Consider the following 24143-nt stretch of genomic DNA (forward strand, 5'->3'; position numbering starts at 1 on the left):
ACATTCTCAAAGAGCTGCTCGACAATTTATTTCATTGCACGATCGAGGACGCGCCTTACACAGAAACACAAGGACAGCTTTCACGCACGTGCAAGCTATGCCAAAAAAAAAAAAAAAGGAACTGATTTTTTAATTGCGAAATTAAACCACGCATTGCCGAATGGTCAGTTTCGGTCCAAATGTAGCTCTAGCGGTCCAGAACTAGGTTGCAAAAGTTGCAGAACTAACTAATATTATTCAAAGCTAATCGAACGTTTTTGGAAAGTTTTGAATGGTAAAATGGTGTTTTACGACGCCCACGAATACATGTGGAAGAATGGCACAAAACTATAGAGAACAGGCCCTATTCTGCCTTTCAAAGTTTCATAAAATCACTCAACATTTAAATATTTTTTAAGCTACAAAAAAAAAAACTGTACATTTAATTTGGGACAGGCTGTATATACATCGAGGCGGTGCCAGACTTCAAATGAGTGCAGCATCCGTACACCAGCAATCTGCACAAAGGAGTGACCAGGGGGCCCCACGACACGCAAAGGGTTTAAATGGCCTTGCAAAAACGAAGGAGGCGCTCACTGCAGCTCAGACTTGGACGTAGTTCAACTACTCTACTCAAACTAGTTTAACTACTTTTCCGAGTAACTTGGTAACTTTCAATTACAACTTGATTTGGGTAATTAGTAGTCTTATTTAACTACGTTTTTCAGGTAACTTCTCAAATTACTAACTACTTTCGAAATCTAGTGCTAATTTTGCTCATCACGACGTGGGACTGTCACGTGACTTTCCGGAGAGGCGTGTCACGTTCACATCGCTGGATCGGCTGGGATGGCCCGTAGCGTGTCCGCTGTGAAGGAATCATAACGTGCAACAGAACATAGAGTGGACATGTCTTCAAATTACTCGACAGCTATCCTCTCACGAAACATGCCTACAAGTAATGTAAATTAAAAAAAAAATACGTTACTCACATTAATAATGGCTTTGGAGAAAGGCTTCGAAATGTATACCGTACTCGGAACCCGAATGCATCGGCTGGACATCGAGTTTCTGTTTCCCGGAACAGGGAGACGATTACACGATGAAACTTGACAGGAAGTAAGCTCGTACTACGTGGCGAGTTCAAGGAGCTCAGAGTTTCGAGCATTCGAACCGTTCTGACCTTAAATCAATCGAAAACAAAATGACATCTGCACGGTGATATGTGAGCATTCGTTTGGAGGGAAACCGCTTTTGAACGATCGAGTAATCGTCACAACAAGATAAACCGAAGTGCCCACTGAGCCCGACATGCGTAGAATGTGTTAGGAAGACTATATATCTGGAGGAGTACATACTGCAATGCCAAAGTACCGCGATAGCAGCGAACGCGTGATGTAATTCGGCTGATAGGAGCCGTCAAAAAGTGCGGCGCTCGTCATTTACGGAATCTTCGATGGAGGTACAAAAAGTACACACGGGGGGCAGACGAGAGACCCGATAAAACCTGCGCAGCAGACGGAATAGATGACGACTATTGTTGGGGTCGAGTCGATGCGGCTTTGGGAACTACTGAAGCGAAAGGCTCTAGAAGATAACACTCTCAAGACACGTTCACGCCGCTAATACATGCCACACACACACATAAAAAAAAACAGTCTACAGATACAGAAGGATTGCAGTAAAGGATTGGGAAGCCAATCGTTTGGTGTCCCGCCTTTACGCTCGAATGTTTAAAAAAAAAAAAAAAAAAAGCTTTGAACGCAGGACACATTAACGTGAAGTATACATGGTCCATACCATGACAATGCATAAGCATTAAAAAATATAGAAGGCATGCCTTAGTCGTCAATAATCATACTCACAATGGAGCATAAATAATTATATTAAGCGAGATATATGCCAAGCGGCGCAGCAGGAATCAGATACCGACCGTGCAATCCGCAGCCCGACGTCCTTGCTCGGAACCACGAGGAGAAGATAAAAGGGGGAGGAAACGGCCGAACAATCTAGGTACGAGTCACGGGAGCCTGCGGCAGCAGGCGACTGTCGGCTGGCGCAGCCAACTCCCGAATGACAAACAAAGCGTCGCTCCCTACGTGATTTCACGGCGTTACTTGGGGCATCATAACGCACCAACGGATAGCGCAGCGGGCGTACGGCGTCTCGCGACTTCGCACAGCAGGCAACGAAATAGATAGTGGATAACACCCCCCCCCCCCCCCCCCCCCCTCGCACGAAAGCAGCATATATCTGATGAAGTTGCCCACAGCGTTAAGCTGGTTGTACTTCGTTTCAGCTTAAATCCCGACGCGGCCGACGTTACGAGCTGATGAATTAAACCAATCAGACCGCGTCAAAATCGCACCATCACGTCGTGTGGTTCTATAATCGCTGAACCATTCATAAACAAAAAAGCTAGGTTCCCTCACTTACCACTTATTCACACTGGAAGCGGATCCGCGTTCGCAAAGTGGTTGCGAAGTGCGCGTGCAATTGTACGGGATCTTTATACAACCGCGTTCGCAACCGCTTTGCGAACGCGGATCCGCTTCCAGTGTGAATGAGCGGTTAAAGGGGCGATGCAACGATATTCAATTGAAATGTTTTTCACTTTACACGAGCTTACTGGCACTAGTGGGACTCAAGAATACTCGCGCGCAACGTTACTGGCCAAGAAACTTCTTTGTTGCGCTGTAATTTCAAGGACCAAAGCGATCCTTTTCATTCAATCTCTCCTTTGAAAAATTTGATGAGGTAACGTGGGGATCGCAATACAGCCCAATGACGATATTTGAATGCGGTTCATAGACTGGATCCGAGCATTGCGTGGGCACTCGATTTGGACTCGTGATAATTACTAGCTCGAGAAGAATTCGGGTAGTGGCCCGTGTCCAATCGTTACAACGACGACAATAGCCGAACCATAACAATGTCTGTAACTCAGCGCGTGTCATATATGCTTTGCCAACCCCAGCTATGGTCAACATTGGCGGCATTGGCGACAGCGTGGCTATGGTCAACATGAGCGACATATATAATCGGCTGCAGATCACGTGGCCGCTCGTTCTGGCTGCGAGTTGAGGGGGCGAACGTTGCTCGTTTTTCTTAAATTTTTTTCCGGGACTTCTATTGCGTGGGGTTAAAAACGAACGCGTGTTTCATAGGTCATTAACGTCAGGGATCCGTTCTTAACGGTATTTGCACAAAGTACAAAAAGTGTTGCGTCGCCCCTTTAAAGTCCCTTGATGTTTCTTTTTTCAAGTAACGACAATTAATACAAGTGACGAAGCACATTCCATAAGAACAAAATGGCGTCATTCGGTTCACTCTTCTGCTTTGCGCCGTCATTCGCTTCCTAATATCTGTACCGTCAAGGCCTGTTCACACATACAGCGGAGCGCTAAGTTAGCGCTACGTTCACACATACAGCGCGTGACTTCGTTCTAATATTGCGCGTGGTTAGCGCTTTAGTAGCGCCTTGTTAGCTCTCCAGTAGCGCCTTGTTAGCGCTCCAGTAGCGCCGTGTTAACGCGTCATTAGCGCTCCTTGTACCGCGGTGCTGCGGATTAGCAGGTGCACTGCGGTTTCGGTTCCTGCGGTTGGGTGTGCATCAGCAGCACTATATATGGCGGACATGTGGGATGCTGAAATAGAAATGCGACAAATGCTCTTACATACGCGATTAGTGCATATCTGTGTGGACGGCTTAACTCCCAGAAGAGCCTTCTGAGTGCGCGAAATCTTTCGCCACCGAGATACCGACGGGTACCCGGTGAACCTTGTTCCTACCTGAGGGACCGAGACACAGAGCTCTTCGAAGGCGCTCATTTTTACCTGCGTGTCCTTGAAACCAGCGTCACACATATCGAATTGAAAGCTATGAGGTCGTACTCAATCAATTAGTCGCTCAGAGTCTATGACTCTGGGTCGCCTGCCCGACCCTTTGCTTGGAGAGCGGCTTTTTTAATTCCTCTTCTTTCAATGCCATGGAGGAAAAACAACAACCAAAGAATCGCCGTGCACGCGCTATTCCGCAGCAGCAAGCACGGCACAAGGAGCGTGAGAGCGCTAACAGAGCGCTTTTGTAGCGCTAACAGAGCGCTAACAAAGCGCTTCTGAAGCGCTAACAGAGCGCTACATCACGCGCCAGGAAGCGCCACATGAGCGCTCCTTTGAGCGCTCACGTAGCGCTAACTTAGCACTCCGCTGTATGTGTGAACCAGCCTTCACTCAGTCGGCGCTTCAAAGAATGTCGCTACTTGTAGCAAACTAATAGGGAGTTTTAGTAGATCGTTTTCAAAGGCCCGCTACCGCTACGTGCGCGCGCTTCACAGCATGCATCGAAGCGGCAGCGCGAGCTCCCGCTACGATTAGCGTGGCTTGAAAACACGATCTACTAAAACACTCTATTACCTAGGAAATTTACCATGACTCGCCCTTGCGGCGTTCCTTGTTTGGTCGCATTAGCTCGTATAGCGTCGGCTACGTCTGGACTTAAGCTGAAGCGAAGAATAAATCCCTGCAGCTTATACAAGGCGAAGCGTCGCACGATTTGACGTCCACAACGTCTGTATTCGAGCTAGAGGTAGCTCGACGCTCTACCGCGCCACACAGAGTGAACTTGCCGGCATTATCTATAGAAAAAAAAGTTTACTGGTATACTCCGCTTTACCTCACGATAAACCGCGGAGGACGCTACAAGCCATTCGGGCCAATATAATGCAAGTCACATGACCTTATGTCCATATGTCCACCAACGCGCGGTGGACATGCGGATGTCATATATACGTTCACAGCGCTGGATTGCATGGAATTGCTGGTATACCGTCCGCCGTGATAGGCAGAACAAAAATCAACGAATTTGAATGCGTCTTCGCATTGTGTTAAAAATTTGTTAAGATTGGTCACTCCGCCAGAATGTCCCAAAACTTAACACCGGGCAACACGAGCGTTCATCAGCGTACGCAGGCACACACACACGCATGCAAAAAGTACATATACACACTTTCGTATGCATAGGAACACTCGCACCAAAGCCACTAAATGAGGTGCGCTTAGGGTATCGGCACTCCGTACCCCGACATTGTTGTAGGTGACGCCATTTTGGTGCTTGTGCAAAGGAGACGCAACTGCCGATCGTCATGATTCAAAAGTGCGTCTTCCTCAGCATTAGATTCGGTGTTAGGAAGTTAATGTAATATTGCTTTGCTTCGTCACGAACGGTTTAAACATTTGCGGAGGTCGGAAAAGAAAAGCGTTTCCTGTGATTTCAGATAAACGTTCAGATAACTGGCAACCATAATTTTAACCCTCAAGATGGGTAAGTGTCCTTACTCTGAAGCGTAGCTAATCTAGTGGCACTAACTCGCACATACCCAGTCGATCGCGCGATAACACAATCGCAGACTCGGGCTACGCGATTACGGAATATACATGCCCAAGCTCGCATGCGCACATACTCGTGCAAACAAATTAAAAAAAAAAAAAAAAAACTATATTTGCCCGTTCAATAACCCTTTTTAAAATGCAGTGGCCCATCTAGTGCCTCATAAAACAGTTTCACCTTCGACAAACTAGTGACTGCCATCATAATGTATTCCATAGGGCAAACTGTCACTTCGGCACGTCGATGGCAGATGAAAATTGACTCTTCGATCACCTCAAAACTTTTTCTGCTCGAGATGTTTCCGTTTCAAAGGAGTGAACGTAAGAACTGCACCAGTGCAAAGCGGCAACCCATAAGCCCCTCGGAACCAAACTTGTGCTAAAGATCGGATAGACCACGCTCCAAGAAACAGGCGCTTACGCAGATGTTGTATGTAATTCTCGCGTTGTGTTGTAATGACGTCTCGAACGAAAAGGACTCATGTATGAACCGCTGATTTGGATTTTCAACTTCTTCGGCTGCGTATTTTCGGCACCGATTTTGACGTCCAGGTGCCGTGGTCATTGACGTCACGGACGTCAAAATAATGATTACTGTTATTTTTACGTAAACAAATCGATTTATTTTGATTGCCGCCAACTGCATTTTGGAATGTCGGTCGCTCGGGGTGTGTGTGGTCGGGTGCTTGGCGGTGTCCGCGCTGGTGTGTGTTGTCGACGTGCCGCCTGTGCCGTCGCGTTCTCAGGAACATCGAGGTAGGTGCTTTCCACTTTCAAATTTCGCCCGGTGCCGTTCGTCACTCATGTTGCAAATGGAGATTACGTGTACAGGAGGCGACAGAGGCCAGCCTCAGTAATTTTGTGCGCATTTTTCTGGAGCTGTACGACGGATTATCGCCCTTGCATAGAATAGCTGCGAAGGCCGTGCAAGCGGCGAGCGAGTAGCCTTGACTAGCATGACTGGAGCACCCTCTGCAGGAGCGCTTGTGCCGCGTGATCCAAAGCAACTAGCTCGCGCTTTTAGCATACGCGGTTCAGTGAATTCCAGCCGCCGACTTTCCTTTTATTGCTCAAGCACGGTCACTCGTCGTGCGTTGGCAAAGAAGCCATCAGGTCGACGAGAGCACTACCAGACCCAAAGACGCAAGGCAACGCACGACACTTGAGCAATAAAAGGAAAGTCGGCGGCTTGAAATAGACCCTTTCTAGAGTGCCTTCATACACACGCGCTTTTGCTTGAGTGGTGACATCTCAGCCATTTTTCCGCTCAATTGTTTTTCATGCCTTTTGAAGTGCGCGCAATCCGGTGTCACTCAGCTCGAGCGCGTAGCTTTGGCTAATGCATAGACGCCATTTTACCGCCCAAGTCATGCACCGAGTGCGCGAGAGCGTCACGCGCTGGCACATTCAGTGCAACAATGGATGTCTTCACCCTGAGACAGACAGACATGCAGGCACCCTAACCCTTTCCGAAATTCAGTGCCATCTGGTGGTTTGTAAAGCAGTTTAGGTTTTGCCATATCAATGGCGGAAATGAACTTGGATCGGCACCGTCGCTTTCGAAAGTCAACGGCACGCGAGGTTGTTCAGTGTGAGTTCTTTCTTGATCACTTTCAGTTCGATGGTGACCAAGAACCTGCATTCAGAACAAAGCTCCAACCCACTCAAGTGCCTCGAGAAAATTCTCTACACCAAAGTGCTTTAAAGCCGATTGTGTGCCGCCCACAGATTGACTGAATCTGAATTATTAGAAACAAACGCTTACGTAGCTCTTGTGTTCCATTCCTGCGTCGCGTCGTACTGACCCCCCGAATGTACAGCCCTCGCAAGATCCGCTTAGGAGCATCTTCAACGTCTTCCTTTATCGGTCACTAGAAGGCCGCCATTGATATGGCACAGATGCCGTTTCACAGATGATGATAGTGACCAAAGTGGCCAGACTGAATTTCGGAAAGGGTCTATTCACTGAACCGCGTGTGCTAAAAGCGCTGGCTTGTTGCTTTGGATGACGCGCGGCACGAGCGCTCCTGCAGCGGGTGGTCCAGGCATGGCAGTCAGGGCTATAAGCCACTCTATATAGACCTTTTCAATGTTTACAAATCCGCAGCCCAGCATGCGATGTCCACAGCTCAGCACGCGCGTGTGCGTCGCTCCGGAAAACGAGCAAAGCACGCGCCATACGCACGAACACTGGAAATGGCACCGGCCATACGCTCTTTCTTGGAAAGGTCTATATACAGTGGCTCAGTCAAGGCTACTAGCTTGCCGCTTGTACAGCCTTCGCAGCTATTCTATGGAAGGGTGATAAACCGTCGTATTGCACACAGGTGCAGCTCCAGAAAAATGCGTACAATATCACTGCGGCTGGGCTCTGTCACCTTCGGTACACGTATTCTTCATTTGCGACAGGAGTGACGGACGGCACCGGGCGAACGAAATTGGAAAACGCTTACCTTGAAGTTCCTGGATGTCGGCAATTGATACGCAACAGAACGCGACGAACACAGGCGGCCCGTCGACAACACACACGAGCGCGGACACCGCCGAGCACAGGACGACACACACGCCCACCGACCAACGTTTCAAAATACAGTCAGCGGCATCCAAAACGAAACGTGCTTACGTCAAAATAACAAATAAAATAAAATAACGACGAGTGTCGTTATTTTGACGTCCGTGACATCATTGGCCACGCCCTCTGGACTTCCAATCGGTGCCGAGAATACGCACCCAACTTCTTCCTTTATGGTCTCAAGAAGGCCGCCGTCAGGTACACAACACACCTACACTAAGATGATGACAGCGAAAGGTGCAGGACTGAATTTCGAAAAGGGTCTAGATACAAAAACGAAGGAATAAATCTTACTCACGACAGCTTGACGGGTAAAAGTCGAGGGTCGTTGCTATCCAACTCACATGTTGTCGAAGCAAAAGAAGAAAAAAAAAAGTAAGAAAAAAGGAAAGAGATTAAGCTTCTTGTTAATAACAGACAGAGCGAGCGGTGGCGAGTTCACCGAGGTACATAGTATACTGGCACGATCAAGAGCTCTCGCACCTACGGGGTTGAGAAATCGTTCGCTTCCAACAGGTCTCGGGTCGTTATACGGAAGGAATTCCGTTACGCTTTGTTAACACCGCCATTACCTCGCCGCGGCGCTGCAGACAGTGACGAGGGGATCGGTGAGTCAGATATCCGGCGGCTGCCCCCATTTTGAGAGGTCATTGTCTCGACATGGCTCTTATTTAATACCTCGGTCAAGGACAAGCTGTGGAACTCGTCAGCTTGCATACTTAATACTGGTTTCCTAGACAAACAACCAGCCGTTTTATAAATTATTCGGGACTGCATGTTAATGCCCAGCTTTAAAAACCACAAAAGGCAGCCCTCATTATCTTCAATTGAATACATTTTTAATTATAATAATCACTCAATCAACCAATTTTATTAGGTGTCCAGGAACAACCATTCGGTTTAAAACACTTTTAAACGATTAAGGATCACGCTCAGATTACATGATAAAACATGAAAATTATAACTTGACAAAGACACACGAAGATCAGAAGCACCGACACATCAAAGTAGAAGGTGATTATTTGGAAGTTCATACGTTGGTGCGCCGTGAAGATGAATGTATGTAGCGTGGAGAGTACATCACGCAGAGACAAGAAAAATAAAGTGTAAACTGCCAAAGCTTTTTGCAGATATTAGTGGCCATGCAGCCCTCATAAGATTTGTAATCATTATCGGGCAGTTCAAAAGTGATAGGAAGGTGTCGGCTACAAGAGCTTCAAGAGTAAAACTACGTGTCTACAAAATCACCAGAAATAATGAAAATTCGCGTGCGATTCACTGTAACACCTGAATACCCCTCAGTTCTGCCTTAATTGAAAAAGGTTTCTGATTGAGTGGCCGAATTTTTTTTTCCGCTGGTGTCAAATATGTCCAGTTTTTCAGCGTAACCGCTGTAACACAATGACGTGGGAATTGGGCACAAATGACTAAACTCTATAGATGTATAAAAAGGTGAATTGAGTTTTGTAGGTACTCTAGGAATCCTGATTTCACTTCAGTAAGAGACTTGGGGAGTCGATTAAGCCCTGAAGGGTTTTAAACAGTGTTGTACGGAACGGCGTTCCAAGGAACGGCGTTCCTGGAACGCGTTCCTTTTAGGAGGAACGAAGGAACGCCGCCGTTCCATTTTACATCGGTGGAACTGGAACGGGAATTCGTTACATTTTTACTGGAACGGAAAGAGGAACGGCGTTCCTTTTTTGTTTTGTGCAGTGGGGTAATTTTTTTTTATTTATTTCCAAGAGGAAAATTTTACAAGTATAAAAACAATATCACTACGAAGAGCAGGGTCTCGTTAACTTATTTGTTACTTATCTCAGGGTTTATTTTTCGGGGTTCTCGCGTGGTAACAGTTGGTTGTAGGAGTTCTAACGGACATTGATAGATATTTTTCAATGCCCAAGACTGTGAAAAAAAAAAAAAAAAGCTTTAGTCAATAGAAAAGACACAGAAAGAGGGACGTCTTAAAGTCAAACTCCGCTATTTTCTTTGCTTTCACGCATCCTCATACACCCATAAACCTGAGGCCGACTACAGCCATCACTGAACTTTTACGAAAATACCTACAGTTACAACAGAAGAACAGGTTACCGGACATCGAACGCAACCTTAGATTCCGAGCATTGGTCACTTAAAATATACACACAAATTAACCTCCATTTGTTCTCCCCTTGACCCCCCGCCCCTGAAGCTAAACAACAAATCCAGCGTTCAGGAAGGAGAGGCAACTTTCAAGACTGGACTTCCAAAATCCCCACCCTCTTCACCACTTGCTCGTGTTGCGGAAAGAAACATCGAGAAGCAAGTGTTGCTAATTTCGGACAAGAGACTTTGTTAGATTGAAAAGTGTGAGGTTGTAAAACACTCGTTCAATATAGGGTATCAGTACATTTGGCTCCTCCGAATCGCTCATCACAAAGAATAGTGGCCCAAAGCTGAGATTTTTAAAGTTTAATATATCAGCAAAATAAAACCTTGTTTCCGCTTGTTTTCTTCTCCTGGTGTTTTTTTCCATCACGGTATTCAAATTCGTATAGTGAAATTTAATGGAATAAATAAAGACAACAAAAAAACTATTTTTTTAATCTAATTGTATATAGAATCACCAAAATAAAAATTTAACATATATGTAACGACACGTCCCATTTTTTTTTAACTGTAACGGGAACGAGTTCCTTTTTCACACGAAACTTGTAACGGGAACACGTTCCAAAAATCCGAAGGAACGAGGAACCAGCTTTCGTTCTTTTTTTGAGGAACGTGTACAACACTGGTTTTAAAACAAAATACCAAATCCGCTTTCTCTCTACGTCGATGTAGGTGAGGTTCCAAGACGGCTTCATAATCAAAAGTTTGCTCATCCCTAGCCAAGTAGCGATGCTTAAAAATGTAGATGAATTTGCGCTGCACCCGTTCAATTCTCAGTGAATTGATTTTACAGATTCTGTTCCACACCACCGAGGCACATTCTAGCTTCGAGCGGCCCAGTGAACGGTAAAGGCTTAAAAAGTCATGGTTTGTTGAATTTTCTAGTCAGGCGACACAAAATGCCAAGCACTCGTAAGAATCCGGAAATCATTTCGCCCACATGAACATCACACCTTAGGTGTGAATAAAAACAATATGAGTTCATTTTTTTTTTTAGGAATCCGATTATATGGTATTGGATCAGATCGAAGCCCGAGTTGGCATGTGTAACCGAAACCCAGCCTCCAGCGAGATAAATAAAGCACGGGGTACATAATTGAAATTAAGCAAACTAAATAACATCAATACTACTACTACTACTAATAATCATTCGGTCAGTGTTTCTTTTAGTGTCCAGGAGAGAAAAAAAATTATTAAAACGGAAACACCACGGCAGTGACGGAACACAGTCCACCAATCGGACACTAGAACAATAAGAAATTTAAAGGCAGTTTTGCGGTTCGAACAAGCAGAAGAACAATGTATAAGTATTATTGAGTAATATGAAGAGTTACGCCCACTTTCTCAGTTGGAAAAATTAACCTAACCAGTCCTATGAACCGCATACAACATATCTATAACAGATTCAGCACAACCAGTAAGAATATCTTCAACTCAGACATTCAACTTATTAGATCTTTTCTGACTAATATTTAACTATTTATTGTGTATGTAAAAAGATACTTGGAGTGAGCTCTGTGTCAGTTATTTTTCTTTTACATTCCTTTTTCGTGTTCTAGTTCTATGGCCACTACCTTTGTTATTTTACCCCACCTTAGCTAGTTTTCATGACCCACATAGAATACTCTATGACGACATTATTGATCGTGCATCGACATCTCAACTGTGGTATCTTTTCTGTGCATCAGGGCTGGGCAGAAATACTCAAAAATGTATTTGGAAATACAAATAATGGGATACAGTAAAATAGTAGCTAAAATACTGATACTGAAATATATCTGTAAAAGTGCATCGCGATACGTATCTGAAATACATTTTAAAAAGAGGCAAAAAGTATTTGGAAATACAAATACAGGAATACATTTTAGGGAGGGCAGAAATACAAATACAGAAATACTGTTACTCCAATACATTTTTAAAATTTGTTTGAGACGCCAAATGAGATGAAGCTTGAAGTTGGAGGTGGAAGCTTTTGATCCCGAAATTACTTTCCCGTAGGCTTGGCACTTTGCCTTGAATGCAGTGATTTCGAACGACGAGGAGTCTTCAATGGGCTCAAAAAAACGTTCCATCAAGGACTGACCGCAGTCCCTTCTCTGACATCCTGTCTGCCTGACAAGGGATGCGAAAAGACTTCGACCTCTAGATAAAATCTATGTCATCCTAAATCACCACGCCCCTGTACAATAAGGACGCCCCTGTCAACATTTATCACATGACGTAACGGTCGAATGAACTGGTATTCTTTATCTGCAGGTGTGCCCTTGAACATGAAACTTTAGCACGCTGCTGTATGAAAGGACAATACGTACTTTCGTTGTAGGTTACCTCGTTGAAGATCGAGCAGGCAGTGTCATTTGGATTTTTCGAGAATAGTGGACCACCTGAAGCATCCTGGAACACATGTCTTCTGTTACGGTTGAAAAAACGATACGGTGGCATCCCTATTGTGAAGGTCCTTCCTGTCGACCCTCCGCCACCGACGCATGGATTGCAAAGTCAAAGTCAAATTGGACGTTTAGTGATTTATACAGCGTAAGGTCGACCTGCCAGTATGCGGCGACACTGGTTTACACTGTAGATAAGCAATTTCGCCATAGCAGTACGACTGCTAACACATGGATTACAGTCCTCAAGTTTCGACTTGCATACTCCAAATAGAGACCGCGTGGATTGTGACCTGATATTGCCGGCACAAGTGCGAGCTCTCCGAGAAACAGCGAGCTCGAGACTAGTCGCAGGTGTACGAGGTCTGGGTCGGCACAGCGAGGCCTGACTTCCATCCTGGGTTTTGGATCACCAGAGCAGCGGGTTACTTTCACGTCGGCTGATGACGTACCCTTGAGCCGTGCAATATTACGGGCGCCGCCGCAGACGCATTCGAATATGTGTTGAACTTCACTGCGTGAGTCATCCTACAATTTCAAGTCAACCACCGCCAGGCTCTTGCTGCAACGGACTGTGATTATGCTTTTTCGGCTGGGTGTACTGAGTACGCTAAGGCAAGAGAGACGGTTAGCAGCGGGCATTGGATGCCAGTAAATAATAACTCAAGAAATTTTTACCAAAGGACCTGCGACAGAAGATACTCTGACTCCCCTTCTTGCACGCTACCTGGTTCGAGTCCCCGACTACGCAACACTTCTCAGAAAGGAGAAGAAGACGCATAGGAAAATAGTTTGTAGAATCGAAAGGAACCTTGGTCAGCATGATAACAATGCCCCAGCACCTCCTTGACCCTGGTGTCCTCAGAAGTAAAAAAGAGAAAAAAAAAGGCGTTCGGATTTGTTTTTGTTTTTCTCGGGGTGCGTGTGTGTGTGTGTGAAGGGGGGGGGGGGGGTATTTCTCAAGAAATGTAACGAAATACATTTCACCCTGATTGTATCACAATACAAAGGAATATTCAAAATGTATTGCGATCCAGGAATACAGATACTGGTGAAAAAAATTTATCGCGATACAGAAATACAGATACGAAATGTATTTCCAAAATATTATCGCAATACATTTGTATCGCGATACTGCCCAACCCTGCTGCGCATCATAATTAAGGCAATCTTGCTGTTCATGAGCACAGACAATAAACTGTTGATGATAAGCTACACCGAAGCTTGCATATTCTAAACAAAGGCAAGTAACATGATTGATATCGTATACCGACACACAAGTACTTATCAACCCTTTTCAAGCCTCAACTGCTGAACAACAACAACAACAACAACAATAATAATAATAATAATATTTATTATTTTTAGTATTATTTATATTTTCTTTGTCATTTAGTTTGTCTGCTTAATTTCAAGCATGTACTCCGTGTTTTATTTATTGTTAATCCTGTACATCGTTTTTGACCCTTGTACAAATTATGCAGTTTAGTTTTTGCAACAAATTATTGTTATACTGTTCTTATATTTTTTTATTTCTCCAATGTTGTTACGTCGTTGTTGCCTACTGAGCAATGTAAACTACTCACAAGGCCTTATCATTCAAAGCACACCTGTTACTGTCAAAGTGTTACATAGGCACGTATGCGGGTTGGGGGGGGGAAGGCTTGTCCCCCCCCCCCCCCACACACACACACCTGAAATCTTCTATTTTGATAGCTCCTCTCCCCGCTACTCCTCATAGACTATTTTGTCATGGGCGCCCCTCCCCCCCCCCCCCCCCCTCCCTAAAATCCTGGCTAGGTGCCTGGTGTTACCCGAGACCATATGTCTGAATAAGAAATTACTCAACTTTGATCATGCAACAAAGGCGCCGGGAGAACGGAATGTGTCCCGCACAAATCATGTACACTTTTTTCTTAATATTTGTATTTTATAATTGTATTTATTCATTTGTATTTTTATATATTTATTGTGCAACGCTCGTTCACGACGCTCGCTCACGATTCTCGTTAATGACGCTCTTTTATGACGAACCTGCACAACGGTCCTTTCTGACGGTCCTTCATGACGAAAAAAATTGAGTTAGAAACGTCACTATCCGCTGCACCGAGGGTGTTATATAACTATATGCGGGTCATGGGGCTAATAGACCAATCTCACCAAGCACTGGGCGCATGCGTGACGCCGCCATAACTTTAGTTCACAGGAGGCGGGAAGCAGTGCACGACGGGGTTTGTGCCCGTCTCGTGCTCTGCACGCGCAATGCTCCAGCCAGGTTGCCTCACGTGCAAAAAGACTTAAGTTCCCTCCATGCATCGCGGCAGCGTAGCGAGACTGACTGGTGAGACCGGTCTATTGAGATGATTTGGTTAACAAAAGAAGTAGGAGACACTCCTAAAACTCGCCCTTGGAACGTTAACACAAAAAAGTGACGTGAGATCAGGTCAATGCTCCATAAATCCAATAAAACATTTATAAAAAAATATAATTAATCTCACTCCCATCTTGGATTTAAAGTAGTACAACTACGTCATTTTAGAAGTTTCCTTTATTCAAAATAAACTGTAGTACCAAATTAACGATCATAAAAAAAAAAAAATGAAAGCCGTCTCCAACTCCCTGTAACGCCGAATTGGAGCGCAGCTCTTGAGGAGGAGGAGGGAACGATACTGAGGGGAGGGTATACCCCTCCTCCCTCGTGATCCTGCCTGCTACTCCTCCTCCCCTCATCCCCCTCCTCCTCCACCTCCCTTCTACTGCTGGGAGGGTCACGTGACCTGGGGGGGAGTCACGTGACCTTACGGTTACGCCGACGCCGCTCAAGCCGGAAACGGGCGCCTAAGAGCTGCGCTCTAAAATCGAAAGCAACGGTTTTGACCACTTTCTATATCATCCCTATAACTCAATGGATTCTGGGAAAGTAGCGCCAAGCTCCCCGTATGGTCGCCATTTTGGTCCGTGAAATGAGCAATTTCTCCTTCACCCCTTTGATCTGGGTGAGCCGATCGAAATTCGTTGGTGACGGGTAGCTTTATGGAGACGTCTCTTGTATACCGAGATTCTGCTATCCACGCACAGGCGAAACAAACGTACATCTTCGTACCAGCACCACATGCTGTGTCGGCGCTTGGAGGGACCAAAAATTAAGTTTATTGTTTTAAAATACGCAAGAAGAACAATATAATTGTAAGAGATCCGAAGAGATGGGCATGACTGACACGTTGATTGCATACACAGTGCCAAAGACGCTTACAATGGCGAGGAACGGTTCCAGTATACGATGATGCTCCATGGTGATCTTGACGCGACTGGTTTAGAACGACCCTCTGGAAGCTTCGAAGATTTGAATGGACCGAGATGGCAATTTCCGCGGTAACGTAGACAGACTGGTTCGCGTATATATGTGTACGCGTTGTTCTTACCCCCGCTCGTTTCTTTCATAGTACTGTCCACAGTGTTGTAAATAAATTTTCTAATCAGATTAGCCAATCGCCTTGCGAGGTTTTCGTCGTGTGCATGTTAGTATCTGTTTGTGTCCGGCAAGCAGGTAGGGAAGGCAATGGCGCTACTTTCGCATCACTTGGCTCGTACACAAAATAAAGTTGCAGACAGCAGAAAAAAACTTTCAGCTTGGACTGAATTTACGAAAAATGTAACCGTAGCATGCCAGCTAACAAGGAAAACTCGCGCACAACTCTAGAAATATTCACACCCAGCACATGAAAAGAGGCGACAACGATAACATTAATGTTTACCTGAAAGGGCAAATAAGATTCTCTATAGACATCAGTATGAACCGTGCACTCGACCCTTCGAGGTTTGCAGTAACAAGGCACCAACAGACACTGAGGTTTGTTTTTCCACTCAGCTTAAACTCACAATGACCACTCATATACAGAATATATATTAAAAAAAATGTGGTGTACAAAAAAAATATTCTGGAGGTAAGCGAAATCCTTTTTCTCACCTATAGGTTATGCTCGCAGGCGGACACTATAATATAAATGCAAGAATAATCGTCGCCGGCAATTTCCTGATAACTAAAATTCATTTATAAACAGTTTTAATTACACTAAGTAATACGTATAAATATATATTGGAAACTTCCAAGCGGCCGTATATTCCAAGTGTGGTCTATTTTGCGTAATTCTCGTAACCAGCCCCGTGTTGTCGAGATGTCCGTCTCCAAATCTGCCACTCGACCCGGCTACAATTATACGTATTCAATACTGCGGAGATCGGCATCAAATCCTTTTCGGGTGTGAAGCCGCAGGTCGTCATGACATTCCGTATGACAACGGGGGCGGAGCTGATAGCCCTTGAACCCGTCGCTCTCGGCTAGCGGTGAAGAACTGTTATCAGCTCCTATACTCTATATATGTAGTATTCCATATAGTGACTATGTACTGAACAGTGTATCAGTAACTGTCACAACAACCGTGAACATCCTAAGCCACACCTTATGTTTCTTGAGTTGACGGTAGCTGTACGAGAAGAAACATACGCAACCCCCTGGAAACAGTAGACAGTTTTAGTGGACAGAACTCAAAGAAAAATTTCGGGTCAGTAGCGGGCATGCGTAGAACGCAATAGAAGGGCTAATATACGCACGCAACGCTGAGGGCCCGATCTCGGGACCCATCAAGAGCACCAGTTTCAAGATGGCGCTAACCTCGACCGGCGCAGCATGGGCGACGTGGTGTCTGCGAAGTTTGATGTTACGTGAAATTACGTGGTGTTCAGATCGGCAATTCTTTCAGGGACCATATGCCGCAGTCGAGTCAGATCGTGGTGCCGTTGAAGGAGTGCATAGTGAAGATATCCACCGCTCGCAACGTGCGTGAGCGCTGCAATCTCCTCAACGCCATGTCTCTTCGTGCAGTTCATCGCCTACGGGTGAACGACCCTTAAAAAAAATCGCCCAAGTTGTCGCGTTTCACTGGACATCAATAAGTCATGGATCTCCTCCCGCGATAGCGTCGATAAAAGGTGCCTTTTCAAAGTTGATTTAAACTCGTACTATTTTTTTTTTTTTTTTGCGATTGTCATACGGGTTTAATGTGGATGTACCGTATCGCTATACGGTTTTGTTTTCGAATACAGTGCGTGATTTCCGAATGCCACCCCGCAGAAAAGCGCGCTTGATCAGGCAGCTGCGGCTTGGCTTAATTTGAAATAAAATTATTGGAAACGTTTTCATTTTCATTATTTCGTTTGAGGAGCATGGTGGCGCTGTAAGCACGTGGAATTCTACGGCTCTGGCAAATTGAACGAAAAAGATCATGGGAAGTGTTCACTCGGCAACGTTTACAAAACGAGCAACTAAAATCGGTCCGAGCAGGTGTTTTTTGGCATACGCTATACCATTGCGTATTGCATACGTAAGAGCCGTAGAACGCTGTACTAAAACGGTCTAGAGCCGCGTGATTCACGCGTCTGTCTGTGGTAGAAACAAATAAGAGCTAGCGAGAACGTAAAAGCCGGAACTGAAAACACATCGTGTATGGGAGCCTTCAATCCTGTCATAGTGAAAAACGATCGGGAAGCATTGTTTCCCACTGGGAGGTGTTCTGACAAGCATAAATCTGTTTTCTTTTTTTCTTTTTTTGCGATAGTCATACGGGTGGAATGTGGATGTACCGTGTGTCTATACGGGTTTGTCTTCGAATACAGTGCGTGATTTCCGAATGCCACATCTGTAACAGTCACGTGCGCTATTCTCCGCTATGTTGGCTGCAGTTGCCATAACAACCCGGCGTGTATGTGGCCATAATCGGTCCTAACGGAGTCGGTGGTGCACAAAACGCAAAATGTCCGAACAAGACCTTATATAGACTGCTGAGAAGGAACCATATCGATGCTTCTCGTATCACCCCGGCGCAAAGTGCGCGCAGTCAAATAGTAATTAATGGCATACTTACAACAACAAAAAAAATGTGAATGCGATTTGATACGGAAAAATGAAAAGATTAACGCGTGACACGCCACGCGCAGTGGATAAGGAATCGACGGATGGGTAACTTAGCTGGAAAGCCCGTTCTATATAGACCCCCTCTCGGGACCTTATCAAAGCAACATCAGCGGTTGCCATCCTCTTGGGCACGAATCCTCTGATTGGATCCGAGTCCTCGCCGAACGCTGACGTCACACTCGTTTACGATACGAGCTAAGGCGAATTATGTGCACGCACAAACAATGGCGGACTCGGGTGATCGGCGCAGCAGTTACTATAAAAACAAAAGAAAAGATGGCGGCAACTTTTGAAACGGGTCTATTGCGAGTTCAAAGTCTATCATTACTCAAATTTTTCTTCTTTTTTCTTTTCTTTTTTTTGGTTAAAAAAATAACAAAAAGCCCGTATCGGAGGTTTGTATTAAAAAACGCTTCCGGTATCCTTTTTACCCCATTCATTAATTATATGATTCGAAAACCTAAAAAAAGAATAACAAGGTACGCTTACGCGATTCCGTGGAAGTAGAAAAATTATTGTATTTTTTTACATGTTTGTTGTATTGTATGTGAACATTTCAGCGGAAAGTCTGTTTTATGAAAATAAAACAAAAAGCAATATGAAACGAATGTTAAAATTAGACAATAATTTATTTTAGCGGCACTATTTCTTTTTGGCGAATCAGGCGTATTGCAGACGATACATATGTAGGAACAGTCCCTCTAGGTAGCGAGCGTCAGTCAGGTTTTAAGATTTCAGAAGGTATTTTGCGTCTGGGACGGACATTTGGACGTTTCCTCATTTCAGCGGTTCTTGAGAACTATGAAAGGTTGACTGAGTCATGTCACCAACGCGAGAGGCTTATCTCTGCACAGAGTTGTACTCGTCGACGTAAGGAACTCCAACACCAGACTTTCTTATCCTAAGTGAGTCAGCCAACATAATTACCGAGAAGCTCTTTTCGAAGAGTGACTAAGTCGTCGGAGCGGACGTAGCGTATACCCGTCGTAGGACTATACTTCTGGACAGCTTTCTGCGGCATATTAGAAGTGAATTAAGAGTGCTCCTGCACAGCTTTGGTCAGCGCTCTAGGTGCTTGAGCGCCCGTTCGCACGTAACTTTGGCGGACTTTGACTGCATAGCCACAGAAAATTGTCGGACGAGAAGGCTGTTCGCGCCCAAGAGAAAGGCACGTCGCGGTAACTTGGCACCTCTGTGTAATGCAAGAAACTCAAGGCGTTCCTATCGCTGCGATCTCACAGGCTGAAAAGCGACAAGGAGATGCTTAAAGAGATACTGCAATGGAACAAATTTTTTTTTCTTCTAAAGGGAGACATATATTGAAAAAGATTTACCACAAAAAAGTTAATTTTTTCTAGCAACATTTCCGCTTCTGTAGACACAATTTAGGTGCAGAATGCATCGGGTGGCAGCCCGCTAAGCCCCGCCCCGTGCTTACAAGGTGCTTACATCTCTCATTGCCTGAAGAGATGACTGACGCGTGAAAAATTGGCTGTAAACATGTATCTTCGTGCCATAATAGTATATTAATTGACTATTTTTGTTTTGTTTGAGAAGAAACGAATGAGGACAGAGTCAGTATTGTCTTTAAGTGTGTTCTGAGATTGCTTCTCCCGCTTTGGTCTGAAACGTCAACAAAGGTGGCTGCCAGCGTCTGTAGAGTGCTGAACGAGCGTAACTCGTTGAGCTCGTAAATGTTTATTATAGCGGGTAGTTTTGACTTCACAAAGGTGTTCAGAGGAAGATATCATCAACCGACATAGTTTTGCAGCAAGCAATTGCTGCAAATACGCGCTTTCGGAAGCGCTGTGCGGATGCTTGTTTTCGTAAAGGGACTGGCCTAAGCCTATAGCGTCCCACATCAAGTATTTTGATCGATCTGGCTTAATTTATATCTTTTGCGCGTGTTGATTGCTGAATAAAGATGTTGGTTCCCGTAAAAGCAGTCCCGCTGCTCTGTGAATTGTGCTACCGTCGTGATTGCGACCACGGTTTTAATATCGAGGAGATACCTATATGCAGGTAAGAATTTGCGAGGCATTTGGCTGGAGGAGATCGGACGTTCGGCTCGCACCAAGTTTGTCTAGTTATTTTCCCGTCATTTCGCCTTGAAAGGCAAGTAACTCAAGTTTTGCTGTGCACCTAGAAACTTGGAAAGGGAATAATTTTACGTCGCGTTTTAATTCTGCGTCATGACGCTCACTCACCTTGCTCGCGCATGCTATGGGAAAACAATGACAAGAACAGTAAAGTGGAAAGGACTGCGTGTTTATTTTATTGATTTTTTTAGTACTATCGGTCGGTGATTACAGCACATCGGTAGACGCTTACAGACGCTTTTATTGGACCTCACGCACCTCGTGCATGATGGAACGCTAGAACGCCGCTTTCATGGTCGCGCCTTGTGAGCGTTGCAGACATTTTTAGGCGGGGGCGGAATAGCAGACGGACGGAGGTGAAAACGAACGCCGACGCAGCTTTCGTGTCCGCGTCTCACGGGCATTGCAGACGACGATAGGCGGTGGTGAACTAGCAGACGATGCCAGAGGCGGCCGCGTGTCTGCTCGCACGACTAGCAGGCAGTGTCAGAGGCCAGAATAAATGCACGGAATGTCGCGAAAGGGACACACTATAGGCTTGTTAGCGTGTTCGGTCAAGCAGCCAGGCCAGCCCATTAGTAATGGGCGGGGACACTGATTTGTGGGCGGGGCTTAGAGCGTGCCATGACCTCCATCTAAATTGCGTCTAAAGGCGTAAATATTGCACAACATATTTTTTTTCCAAAAATATTAAAAATTTTTTTGTCCCAAACAAACTTTAATTTTTTTTTTATTGCAGTGTCTTTTTAAGACGCGTGATCACGGTCTGTGCTTCTTAAGCTTAAAAAAATGAAACTAACCCTTCATAATTAGACGGCCAAAGGTCGGTCTGGCTTTGGGGTTGGCGATACTGGTTTACGCAAGGTAATACATTTAGTTTAGATATATTTGTGAACGAATCAAACGAGAAATACAACCCCCGTGGCAAATTTCCGCAGTTGAGGTTACGGTTACAAGAGAGAGAAAAAAAGCCTATAAGTCGTAAAGTTGTATAAGACGCACCGACGGAAGGAAAAACACTACGACTAGCACACCAGAAAATCAAGTAAATAAAGAAATACTGGTTTGTATTATACAGTCGCTATTAGAGCACGTTAGTCTATTATATTTCGCACAAAAGAGTGCAATAAATCGGAATTGTTAACTGAGGCAACGGGTGAGGGAAGCCGGTTTAATTCCTTTGAGATACGGAAAATGAAGAAGTAAAAAAGAGAAAAGCATTAGTGTTGCGTGATATTAGACATATTGTACGTCATACTAGCTTGTACAAAGAATAAAACTACGGAGTAGTCAGCCTATACGACGCTTGAACCGAACACAGACACGACCAGGTAAGCGTCTTTAGCCGTGACGTCAATAGCGAGCGAAGAAAGAAAAGAACGCGGAAACGAGATGAGCGTCTAACACCGTTCTGGAGCGCGACAAACTGGTTTACGTTTGTAAACAAGCAACAGCGCTCGCACTTCAGTGAGCATGCGCGTAGAAACAATGACATGACGTCATGAGTGTAAACAATCGCACGCGTAAACACAACAAACTTATATGGTATTATGCTTTAAATGAATCAAGTTTGATGGTTATTCTAATTTTTAAATTTAATGCTTAAAAAAAAAGAAAAAAAGCCGCAGTACTGCTTTGCATTTTGCGTCGCATCCTGTAACGACTGGTTCACAGATGCAGCGCAGAGCTGAGATAGCGTGAAGTTGGCGCTGCGTTAGCGCAGAATTTTGCTGTTCACAATAGAACTCATATTTGAAAACTATCAAAACGAGTCACAACATGGTCTAGTTTACAATGTCCTTGGATCGTCTAAAATAACCGATTTAATTCGGTATTTAGGGAAAATGTTCTCCGCAAAAACAGTCTGTGGTAAAAAAAAAAAAAAGAGTAAAGTATAGAACGAGACGGGAAAGTCGATGACCGCAAGCAGAACTTACATCAAATATGTGTTACACGGCTCAAACTATTAAAATCTCAAATGTTAACTAGCCTTGCGTGCAAATGATAAAAATAAACGCGAAAAATTTAAAACTGACATTCCACAGTATATTCGATAGTGACTGATCAAGTAAGACAAAAAATGAAATATAAAGGTAACTCTTTAATTGCTACAAACATTTCGGCACCGGTATCTGTATACGTTCTTTCAGAGTTGAGTTTGGCGTTACCATAGTGAGTAAAGGTAAGCTAAAACGTTTGGGTTGCTTTATATTGGGCGGCACAAACACATGAACACACGCACGCGCACGCACAATTACACTGCTTGACAACTGTTCATCGCTGCTCTTCATTAAAATTGCTAATAATAAGAAACCTCGTCCGTTTTTGTTTTCGTTCTTTTTTTTTAACGTTCGATTTTTTTCTTGTTCATTACTGGTTATCACTCACATCATAACCTTTACTTTCCACTCCTGTAGCTATCGATATGAACGGTCAATAGAGCCTCATTTCAAATCAGGCGAGACCAACGAATTCCCACCGGATTTATACGTTCGAGGAGGCCGTTCCGATAACTCCGATAACGATCCAGTGCACGAGCAGAAGGCGCCAACGGAGTATCTTGAATCGTTTACGGAGTCATCGGAATCTACTATTACTCCCTGAATTATTCGTGTACTTCAGAACTGAGTTCTGAAACATTTAACAAAACTTACGTACAAACCATTGACATCACACGGTAGTTCCGAACTCACGTTACGGTAATTTCAAAGGAGGTCGTGACGCACCGCTCCGCTACGCCCGTCCCCGAAACAAAGCCATTCGCATGTCAGTTTCGAACTCGCGTTGCGGTAATCCTTAACGAAGTGTCATGGCGCACCGTATAGTATACACATGGTAGTTTCGAACTCAGGTTACAGTAATCCGAAGAAAAGAGTTATGACTTTCCATTCCGCTACGCCCGTCCCCCAAAACAAAGTTCCGAATCCATTCACTTCGCCAGTCTCACCAAACTGAGGTTACGACACTGTCTGCAAAGAGGTGTCACGACGACATGCCGCTCCGCTACGCCGATCCCCGCAAAAACAAAAGCCATGGTACTTTCGAACTCACGTTACGGTAATCCGCTGAGAGATGTCATGACGACGCGCCGCTCCGCGTCCCTCCAACGTTCGTTACCTCGACTCCAGTCTGCCAAGCGACGTCACGACGTTGAGATTACAAGTCTCACGAACGACATCTCGCTGCTACCAAGGGCGTAACGCAGCAGCAGCAACAGCACGAAAGCACGGACGATCGGACGGGGGATGCCAAGACCGACGACATCGCTTTTCCGTCGTCGTTGTATTTTTTTCTGGCTGCCGGCCGCCGCCGACGGGAAACCGACTTTTTTACGTCAGATCGTACGACGCCGCAGCGGGTTGCCTGCCTGTTTGCTACAGCCCGAGGGCGCGTGACGAAACGCAGGTGTAGTTGCCGAGGTCACGTGACGGCGTCGACTTCCTCCCCGCGTTAGCTGGCGCGCTCTCCTTGGCTCTCCGCGAGGACGAGTTTTGGGAAAGGGGAGGGAAACAGAGAAAACGGCAGCTTGTGTAGCGAAAAGCGCCGAACGGGTGTGAATGCACTCCGCTATGCGCTGTCAAGTTCCGCTGCGCTGTTTT

At 45.1% G+C, this 24143-nt stretch overlaps 1 protein-coding gene across 3 annotated transcripts in view; it reads right to left on the reverse strand.

Annotated features, from left to right (window-relative positions):
• LOC8028891 (ras-like GTP-binding protein rhoA) overlaps positions 1-23777 on the reverse strand; it is a 36739-nt gene extending 12962 nt beyond the window's left edge. Inside the window, exon 1 of one of the 3 annotated variants that reach the window (XM_040222070.3) lies at positions 1913-2204. The gene's annotated coding sequence lies outside the window, so the exon portion shown is untranslated. Of the gene's footprint in view, positions 1-971; positions 1312-1912; positions 2205-23595 lie in introns of those variants that run through there. The other 2 variants (XM_040222072.3, XM_029988314.4) reach the window with 2 other exon arrangements.
• Between the last annotated feature and the right edge of the window lie 366 nt (positions 23778-24143).

This window comes from Ixodes scapularis, unplaced genomic scaffold, assembly GCF_016920785.2.
Source record: "Ixodes scapularis isolate PalLabHiFi unplaced genomic scaffold, ASM1692078v2 ptg001020l_1___fragment_2___debris__unscaffolded, whole genome shotgun sequence".
Taxonomy (NCBI): Eukaryota; Metazoa; Arthropoda; class Arachnida; order Ixodida; family Ixodidae; genus Ixodes; species Ixodes scapularis.